The following is a 10,863-nucleotide window of genomic DNA, read 5'->3' on the forward strand; positions in this document are numbered from 1 at the left end:
AACAGTAAGTTGTAGGACTGGGACTCAAACCCAGAGTTGGTACATTGTTACTATTGGTTTTGGGTACTTCACAATCGCTGATTACATAAGAGTAGTTTGTCATAAGGAACTAGTACGAGGACAGGCACATATTGCATCTTAATCTATACTTCCTAGAGCTCTGTAAGGTGGATAGTTTGCAGATGAGAACACTGAGGCCCAGAGAAGTTAGATAAATTGCCCAAAACATGCAGCAAGCAACAGAGTCTGGATTCAGACAGTACATTTTGAAAGTGTATTATTCTTTTACTTTATGCTTCATATATTTTTACTTTTAAGAACTATCCTAAACATTCCATTTTAATTTACATCCATGTTTACAGTTTTTAAAAATTCCATGTCGAACCTTTTAAAATCGGAATTCTATTTTCCTTAAAATTCACGTGGATGTGAATGTGTGTGTATGTTTTCTATTGTTGCCATAACAGAGTACCACAAAGTGAGTGACTTGAACAACTCGAATTTATTGTTTTAGATTTCTGTAGATGAGAAATCTAATGCTAGTCTCACTGGGCTAAAATCACGGCGTGGGCAAACCTGTATTCCTTTCTGGAGGCTCGAGAGGGAAATTTGTGTCTTTGTCTTTTCCAGTTTCTAAACATCACTCGCATCCCTTGGCCTGTGGCATCTTCTTCCATCTGCAAAGCCAGTGAAACAGGCTGAGTTCTTCCTATGCGGCCGTCTCTAGCTTTCTGCAGCTGGGAGCGATTGCCTGCTTTTAAGGACTCAGGTGAATAGATTAGAACCACTTGAATAATCCAGTGTAATCTTCCCATCTCAAGGTTCTTAACCTTAATCCCATTTGCAAAGTCCCATTTGCCATGTAGGGATTAGGATATGGACGTATTGGGGGCCATTATTCTACCTATCAGTATATATATATATATGATATTAATATATAATACATTGTATATATACATATGAATTTTACATGTATTGTATATTTCTATTATACATTATATAAATATTATATAATCCATGCATCTTAAATTTTCTGCATATATACTGAATGTGCATATATATGTACATGTATGTATGTATATACATATGATATCGTGAAATAACTATGACTCTTTTTCCCAGTTGCTATAAGGGCTTAACTTCCCCCATATTGCATGTCAGTCGTGGGGTGACTGAGGGGCTCTGCTTCATGCTGTCCTTACTCGGGGGCCCCAGTGGAGGGAAAATCCAGCTCCATGATCCACACGAGCTGAGATAGGGAAGGGAATGCATTGGTTTGTGCTCTCATTTCTGAAGCTTCATTCCCAAGTTCCACAGTGCCCTGGATATTTATGGACAGTCCCAGTGATTCCCTTTAAAATACATGAGCATCCTTTAAATAAAGTCCACATCCTTTAAAATAGAACCACAGGCTTCAACATGAAAAATCCCAGTCCCCTGCTTCACTCCAAAGGGCTACTCCCCAGCGGCAACCACGTTAAATTATTTTAGTGGTTTCTTCTAGAATTTACTTCCAAGTTTCTGAATACCATGAGTATAATTCCTTTTCCTGATTTTTCCATTTTAGCTACCATCTTTTAATTCCTACTAGGGAAGATTCGACTTACCTCTCTTCCTCACACATAGTGTTTATAACCTCATGACCCTATAAACAGCACATACAGCTGAGCTATGTAGGTACTGTGGTTTCATGTTCTTTCTTGTGCGTTTTTTTTTACAGATTGAGTAAATGCCTCTTTTTTTTTATTCCATTACCTTAGGTTTCTGTATAACTCTTATTAATTTTTCCCCAAGGTCTCCTGATGGAGCTATAAAACTCCCCTCAAAATGTCCACACACACCGAGTTCTTCTGTAGTTCCATTCTGTTCCTCTGCCCTCAGTCCTCTCGTTCCAGCTTGGACAAATCACCTTCTAGGTCTGTTGACATCTAGGGGTTCTATTCCTTGAAAGCTTCAGGTTACCAATCAAGAAGAGAAGGAAAGACAGGAGGACTTCTGAGGTCTTTAACTCCTGTTCTAGAATTTTGATACAGGGATGAAGCATCATGAGAAATCCAAATAAGTTCCAAGGATGGGCTCTGCACCATGCCCTTTGGCCAAGGCTGCCTGTTCACCCCAGCTTGCCACCCCCTGGGTTCTGGTCCTCCCAGTTCAGCTCAGGTTCAGAGCACTTACTTTGACTTCTCATCTGTGCTGCTTTCATGATCTTGGCCATCCTCTGATCGCCACTGTCTTGGAACCAAGAGAAAGAAAGAAGAGAGGAAAAGTTCAGCATTTTGGGGGCGGGGGGGGGGGGGAGGAGGATTCCTAAATTCCTGAGCTCCAGCCCTAGAAACACCTCCATACCTCTTGCCACTCCTTGGTCCCATTAGAAGCAAAATTATTAGAATTTACTCAAACAGTGGAAAATCCAAGTCATAGAGGAAAACAGTGTGGAAGTTAAGATCTTGTTATGCTCTTACCTAGGAACTGATTGAATTTCTGAAAGCCCTCGAGGTGCTCCTGCTGGCAGCTGGGACTGAGGGTTCAAAGCAGAGAAACAGAGCATGTGGGGAAATGCTTTTACTTCATGATTTTCTTCTCACACCTGGCACTGAAATGAAATACGCAAGGGGGAGTGGGATGGGAATATAAATATTGCAATAATGATGGTAATGCTTTCCTACCTGGTGTGGGGATGTGATTCAGTTTGGACGTAGAAGGATGAAGCAGGGCGGGTGGTGAGATGCTGGTGAAACCCAGAGTTGGTTCAGAAACCTGAGCAATTTCTGCCTGCTTAGTCTGCCATCAAGGAAATTATCTTTTTTTTCCCTCCTCATTTTCTGTTATGTGGAGCACAACTGGAGATTAGAATAGAAAGGATGTTCCTGGGGCTTTCTCTGAAAACAACAGCCCCACCCCAATGACAGGGAAAGGATTGATGCTACAAATTACCAACTTGTAAATGGAAATTAATACTGTAATTAGCAAGATAGGAAAATCCATCTTATTGTAAATAGTGATACTTATAGATTGTGATATTCCCCCTGGGATCGCAGGGTTATTTAAGAGGAATAAATCAAGAACCGCATTCAGACCCGTGAAAAATACCAGAAATATTCAGAGCAGACATACATCTACAACTGACAATATTTTCACCGGGTTGTAAAACAGTGGATAAAGTCAATTTAAAAAAAAAAAATACACATTTGTGATTTTTGACACTTCTTAGATGGAAAGTGTTCTCAGATTGGCTTTTGAATATCAACATTGTCACCTAGACAGCTTTCTAGCAAACAGACTGAAGTCATTGGATAAAAAGATTAGTTTCACAAAAAACGAGGAGATGAATACTGCATTTCAAATAAAAGCACGGGTCTCCAAGGATGCAATATAAACATTCGATAAACCTGCGGCTCTGATAAAAATCTATATAATGGCCTTACGTTTCTATAGCTATTTAAAACGTGGAACCTGCTTTCACATCCATTAACTCATTTGATTCCCGAGAGAGAGAGAGAGAGAGAGAGAGAGAGAGAGAGTGTAGTGTGGGAGGAGGTAAATGAGAGGGAATGTAAAACAAAATGATCCTCATTTTACAGATGAGGAAGTGGAGCCCAGAAAGATTGAAGCTCGCGCTGCCTCCCAGGCATTAACAGACTGTGTGCGTTTCATGTTAGCTGCCCCTGCCTCGGAGTTAAAATGCAGCCATACCTCTCTAGGCAGCCAAAACAGGGATGGTATTCTAACCACAGGAGGGCTGTGACTTCAAGTTTATGAGTCCAAGAATGAATTGATGCCAGGCAGTTAGGAAAACTGCCCTAACGTCCCTCCCCACCAGGAATATGAGAATTTCCTCCTATTGGTCCCCATTATTACACCTATATTTGACAGACTGCTTAGGGCTCGGCTAGGTACAGTGCATCAAGCCTGCCTCGAAGCAGGGCTCTGCCTGTATGTATGTTTTCCCTTCTGGACCATGGGAGCCCACAGATCAGCAATCAGGTCTTTAATATGTGCCCATCCCAGGTCTGGTACTTCATAAACTTGTGTGGGGTTGAAATAAATCATGGGAACAGACACTTTGTAACGCCACCATTGGGTCATAACGTAGGCATGCAGACCGGAAGACACAGTTGCATCCACTTGGAGGGGTAGATGTGTCAGATGCTTCCCTTTTAAAACATGTGACCCAGTTCTTACCCTTTTACATAGTTTTGTCCCATTTCTTGGGATGAAGTCAATTATAGGTGACCCCCTCCTTTCATACAGATTGAAAATATGTCTGGAAGTCAAGTAACAAACTCATATGCTAAAGAGGGACAGTTTCCATGCTTCCATTTCCCAAAACTCTAAATCCCCAATCAGGAACACTAGCCTCGTGGCAGGTTTAGAGGAACCCTGCACATCTCCATTGGTGATGGTCCATATGATGTCATAGCCCCCACCCACCCACCTCCTGGCCCACACCTCAGACCCCCACCCCCAACCCAGCTCTCACAGAAGGGCAGGACAAAATTCAAGGTAGCTGGAATACGAGGGGTCAGTGCACAAGCTTCAGGAGCATCCATGGAGAAAACCTTTGCAAAAGAGAAAATGTGACATGTGATAATTCTTATTTTGTGTAAAAAGGGTGAGGGGGATTAAAATAAATAAATAAATATATATATACACACACATATATATGAATACACAACAGACAGGAAGGAAATTGATCAAAAATTTTTAAATAGATTTTTCTAACTGGTTGGATTATGATTTGGGCTTTTTTCTTTTCTGTTTTTGTATTGTTTTACTATACTCACTTTTAAACATCTGTAAGTTCTTTTACATTTATTTTTTTTTTATCTACTTGTAAGACATTAAAACATTACCAGTAAGGCAAAAGTCCTCCTTGACCATCATCCTCAAATTCCCAGAGGTAATCAGGTCATTTGGGCATGCATCTTTCTAGATTTTTTTCAATGTATTTACATATATACATATATACATAAAAATACACAATATTGTTTCATTGCTAAATAGATGGCATCAGACAATATACGTTCTGCCCGTGTCCATTACATGTAAATCTACCTCAGTAAAGAAGGAAAAAACATAATATTCCATCAAATGGAGAGACTTGCAGCTTGTTTAGTCCAATGGTCCTGCACCGGAACAGGTGAGGAGCTTTAAAGAAACCAGTGCCCAGGCCCAGCCTTAGAAATTCTGATGAAATTGTTCTTGTTTTCCCTCCCCCACCTCCGGGTGATTTTCACGTTTTGCTCTTACACTAGCACCGCATTGTACAACCTTGCACATATGTGTGGGTGGTACTCTAGGAAGACCCCCCAAAAACGTGCTTATGCTACAATACCAATTTACAGTCCCACCAAAAGTATGTGAAAATACCCCATACTCTTCTCTAACTTAGATGTCACCTGATTTAAATATTTTTAAATTTGTGCTGCTTTGATGGACTCAAACGAATGGTGTTCTGTTTATTTTCACCTCGCTGATTATGTGTAAGATTTAGATCTTTTTGGGCGCCTGGGTGGCTCAGATGGTTAAGCGTCTGCCTTCGGCTCAGGTCGTGATCTCAGGGTCCTGGGATCGAGGTCCGCATCGGGCTCCCTGCTGGGTGCAGAGCCTGCTTCTCCCTCTCCCTCTGCCACTCCCTCTGCTTGTGCTCTTCTGTCTATCTCTCTGTCAAATAAATAAACAAAATCTTTAAAAAAAAAAAAAAGATTTAGATCTTTTTGTATGTACAGCAAGAGATAAAGAAAACAAGGTACCCAGATTTGTGTCCAGTTTGGCCACTTACGAGCTGTGTGACTTTGGGCCAGTTATTTCACCTCTCTGTGCCTCAGTTCCCTCATTTGTAAAATGAAGAGATTAACAGTGCCCGCTCATCAGCTTGTGGTAGGAATTAAACATTTTAATAGAGATAAGGTTTTAGACCAGTGTCTGGTATAGAGTAAGCATGCAGTCGATGCTAATTATTCTCTTTGGCCATTTGTACTTCTTTAGTATTACTGCTTCGTCAGAAACTAATTTTTACCTGTGGGCTCAATTCGGAGAAAGCTATTCAGGCAGGCCTCAAATAGCTCACGGTTGGAGACCGTACGTACTTTGTTCCTACTCTCAGTAGTGAAATGGAGATGGCAACTCTCACCTGTTTGAAGACAAAGGAGGTGGATCTTTCTTTTGGGGTCCTTATCAGGTCAGAGATGATGGAAGGCCATCACTTCAAATCAGGAGGCAGAGTCCTTTCATTGCTATCACGAGTCTGCGATGCTTCATTAAGAGCCTGGAATCTTAGACCTGGAAGGACTGACAGAAAGGCTCTAGAGAGCATCCTACAGACAGTATTTCATGGATGAGAACAGAGCCCCAGAAATGAAAGTAATCATATAAGCTCCCACAATCATTCAGGGACAGACTCAGACTAGGGTCTAATGTTCTTGGGCCTCAGGAAGCTTTGTGCTGGCCTCCTTATTGCTCCTGGGGCCTGGGTGATAGTACTTTTGGAGGGCAGGTTCTGATATTAATATGTTCATGAGAAATAAGCTGAAAAACTTTAATTTTACAAAATTAGAATTCGCTGTTGTAGATAAAATAAGAATACAATAATATTTTTAAACTGTAAAGCTGCCGGTTTCTTAGCCTTAGGACACGTTCCTAAGTAATGCATCACCTAGAAAATGTTTTCATGCCACAAGATAATTCTTTTAAGTAAAAGGCCCAACAGAGCCACCCATTCAATTCAACATATTTGTATAAAAACGTACTACAAATATGCAGAAATATTATGATTTAAATAACTGGCAAATTTTTGCAGTCCCAATGTGATTTTTAAAATCTCATTCTGACCCAAAGATGAGGGGGATTGAGAAGCTTTTTTTTTTTTTTTTTTTGCTTTAACCTTTTAAAAAAATAATTCAAAAAAACATTTCCAAATGACTATGAAACCAATTGGTTTTACAAAATGTTGCTCTTTAACAAAGAATTATATATCTATCTGGTTTTCAGGGAAAGGAAAGATAAGAAACTAACAAGAAATTGGAGACATTATTTCATTTAATATGACTAATTATGTGAAATATTGATGAACTTTGACCTGGAATGTTTTTTTGGTAATACCTGAAGCAGGTAAAAAGATGTTTATCTATTATTTTCTCTCCTAAAGCCTTTAATTAATGTATGCAAAAGTCATCAAGGGATTCAGCAGGCTTAGGAGAAATGTTAACAAGAAGCTGACCAGTCTGGATGCTAATATAAAGCAATGAGGTCTCAGGGGCATCATCTCTGAGTATATGATCCCAAGTCCTAATCTACATTTACCAGGGCTGGGGGAAACTGTGCTGGCTTCAGTCCTTTGCATTTCATTTCTGGGACTTGCGATTTCACATCTTCGGTGAGTAATGATTTACAGCACCAGGTTAGCTCTGCTACTCCTCATTTGCAGGAGAAACCGAGGGAGAAAGGTCAACTGGCTTAGACGAAATACAGTAGAAATGCAGTGACCTGAAATTCAAATTTTCAGATGATTTCAAAATCATCCCTTAAGATAGATAAAGAGAGAGCACTTTATGGTTACTATCTTATTTATCTCTATCTTAGTTCTCTAGTGCTGTGTAACCAAATTACCCCCAAACTTAGCGGCTTAAAACAATAAACATTAGTTATCTCACATTGCCTATGGATCAGGAATTCAGGAGAAGCTTAGCTGGGTGGTTCTGAATTCGTGTCTCTCTTGGGGTTGCTGTCAGGATTGGTTGGAGCTGCTGTCACCCTAAGTGTGACTTGGGCTGCAAGATCTGCTTTCAAGGTGGCTTACTCATCTGGATGGCCAACTGGTGCTGGCAGGAGGCCTCAGCTCCGGGCTATGGAGCCCACTCCATAACACTGCTTGAATGTTTCACAGTGTGGCCCTGGCTTCCCCGGAGCAAGTGATACAAGAGAGAACGAGGCCAAGTCCCAGTGCCTTTTATGACCCAGCCTCAGAAGACATAGACCATAATCACCACAGTTGTAGTACGTTAGCACAGGGATACTGGTCTCTGAGGATTGGCTGCCCACCATAACTCCTTTGGGGACCTATGAGTACAGAGAAGAAGCACAAATACTCTGTTGTGAAGATGAAGAAACTTTTTCATCCCAGGGAACATAGGCTACATTCCCAAAGAGGCAAGAATGGGGACATGAGCCCAAGTCCCCTGAGGCGGCTTGACTGTCCACACCTCACAAAATGGAGGCCCACGGGGCTCAGGGCAGCACAAATTCACTCCCCTCTGTGGCGTCTCTTAACTTCATAAGAAGGTTTCAACAGAGAAGGTGGGTATGTGTAGGCTAGCATGCAAGCTTAGACATACTTCGGAGCCCCCAAATATTTGTGGGGAGCCCACATCTGGTTCCTACTCCCCCCTGGCCCCACTCCAACTCCTATAGGTAAGGTAGGTTTTCCCTTCTTCCTGCTCTATGAAGATATTCCCCTTTATTTCCAGTGTATTTTAAGCATTTTAAATATTTTGTTGACATTCCTATGTATTCAAGGAAGAGAAGGATTTTATGCATGCTTACTCCACCAGCCTGATGAGAAGAGCAGGATTTGACCTCTCTGATTCCTCGTTTTTCAAATAGAAACAAAAATTGTGTCTATAGGATTGTTGCAAGGTGAAGTGAGATGACTCACATAAGGTGCTTAGTTAGCACAGTGCCAGGCATATAGGTCATGCACATAAATATGTTAAGTATTTACCAAGCATTTGATTTATAAAACAAAGCATTATAATCAATATTACTGGTCACTTTACTCTCCTTGGGCCTCAGTTTCTTCATCTATAAAATGAATGAGCTGACAAGATCAGGGATGGGAAACAGGCTTCCATATAGCCACTCCGTCATGAGGAAACTGCTCGGGCATCTCGAGAATTCTGAGACTAACCCTCAGGCAACAGGAATGATGCCATGATTGGTTAGTGATATCTGCCGAGGTCTGGGAACAGCAGATGTATGGTGACACTCCTACATTTCTTTGCTATCCCTGGACTAGATAATCAGTTAGGTCTCTTCAACCTTAGGCGTATAAGATGCCATAACCCACCGTCGCCTTCTCACACACAGGAGAAATGTTCTGAAACCAATCTTTGGATTATCCAGAGTGTGCTATGACCAGCTCAGTCATAATCAGTGTGCCTTTACAAGGTTTTCTTCTCTTTTGTAAATAGGCAGCTGGTTACTTAATTGAATTCACCCAGTTGTTTTCAAAACAACCAGGAGTATGACCAAATTCAGCCTTCTCTTCAAACTAGTTTTGTATGTCTCTGTGAGTCGCTACATGACGATATATGTTATTTTAAACTCTCCTTATTTTTAATGATATAAACAATGAAAGCCCAAGTAAGAGAAAGGAGCTAACACATTTATTCCCATTCTGCCATCTGTTTAAAGCTGCTGATGTAATTCCAGCTTGAAATTGCATTAGCGCTTGCCTCCTGGACTTCTTCCTTATTTCCTTTTGTGTCTCAGGCCTTCTGTACTTAAGAGAAAGCACTGCCTCTAGGATGTTCGTCAATTAATGCGAAGCTACAGTCTAGCCCTGGCCATTTTCAAACTGGTCTCTGATTTGAATTTCCTTCACGATCAGCTAGAATGACTGTTACTGGAGTGTTATTTGCTTAAATGTATTTGGTATTTAAGGTTTGATTAGTGATGTTTTCAGCAATATCATCAACAATCAGCAGATTTGTTTACACTGCAGAGGATGGCAGAGATTAAGGGTTGTGGTCGTGCATACTCAATCACCACATATTGGCTTTTTTTTACTTCTATCTCTTGGATTATGCCTCAGAATTCAATTTCAGTTTTGTTTTTGTTTTTTTTTTTTAATGCAGCTCTTTATACTGCTTTGAATAATATTGCAGTAGTGGGTTTTGTTAAATTGTATGATGGGGTGTGTGTGTGTGTGTCTTTTAGGAGGCTAGATCCCATTTAAAATATTTTGGCTGGGTGACCAGAGTGTAGTTTATTTGCTTGGATATAGAGTGGGGGCATGGGTTGAGACCATATTCTTTTCACTTTCAAATATCCACCTAAGGGGTCTTGGCCTTGGGCGAGGTTGACAAGGGATGTGAGAGCATGAGTGGGATGGGGTCAGGAAAACAGGGAATTTGGGCAGCTTCCTTCACTTTTCTGGACTCCAGTTTCCCCACCTGGGATGATGCTAACTAGTTCTAAAGTCTTTCTCCTCTAAACAATTTCTATTGATCTCTGAAACGGGCACCTTTCCCTTTTCCTGATATCGCTGTAGTAGGGGGCACTGGTTTGGGTGCATGAAATTGAATCTTATGTCAGAAAAACGTCATCATAATGATATAAGGTTGGGTTGGAAAGGACTTGTAGGACTCTCCTTAAAACTTTTCCAGACTCTCAGTCACAGCCCCAGAACCTAAAGGCATGGCCAACGAAGAGGAGTGTGTTCACTGAGTACCAAGAACACAGCTGGGCTGCAGCAAGCTGATCTAGAGTATCACCTGCTACTCAGAACCATGGCTCTGAACATGGCTCATCACTGTGGGTTACAATTTTTTTAAAAATATTGACATCGGAGTCCCACATTCAACCTGCCAAATCAGAATTTTGGGGAGCAGGACACTAGATATTTGTATATTACAAAGCTTCCTGGCTGATTCTGAGCTGCAATCGAAGTGGGGAACCTCTGTCCCAGGGAAGCGTATCATTGAGTTGGAGTTGACAGAGCAGAAAAATATCTGATTAGGGAATCCAGACATCAGGGTTTGAGCCATCACCCAGGTACGGAGGGAACACAGAAGAAGTGGGGAGGACTAACATGGCCAGGAAAAATCAGGGGAACTTTCCCAGAGGAGGTGACATTTGAGTTAG

At 41.2% G+C, this 10,863-nt stretch overlaps 1 long non-coding RNA gene across 2 annotated transcripts; it reads right to left on the reverse strand.

Annotated features, from left to right (window-relative positions):
* Window positions 1-483: 483 nt before the first annotated feature.
* LOC118017892 lies at window positions 484-5,565 on the reverse strand. Of its 2 annotated transcripts, XR_004681264.1 has the most exons (4): window positions 4,481-5,565; window positions 2,463-2,593; window positions 2,176-2,232; window positions 484-2,016 (listed from the first exon to the last, which is right to left on the reverse strand). It is a non-coding gene; the product is annotated as an uncharacterized LOC118017892 (long non-coding RNA). The 2 variants fall into 2 exon arrangements; XR_004681263.1 differs by lacking the exon at window positions 4,481-5,565 and having other exon boundaries at window positions 2,463-3,338.
* Window positions 5,566-10,863: the final 5,298 nt, after the last annotated feature.

This window comes from Mirounga leonina, unplaced genomic scaffold (assembly GCF_011800145.1).
Source record: "Mirounga leonina isolate KUSES-001 unplaced genomic scaffold, KU_Mleo_1.0 Mir_170, whole genome shotgun sequence".
NCBI lineage: Eukaryota > Metazoa > Chordata > Mammalia > Carnivora > Phocidae > Mirounga > Mirounga leonina.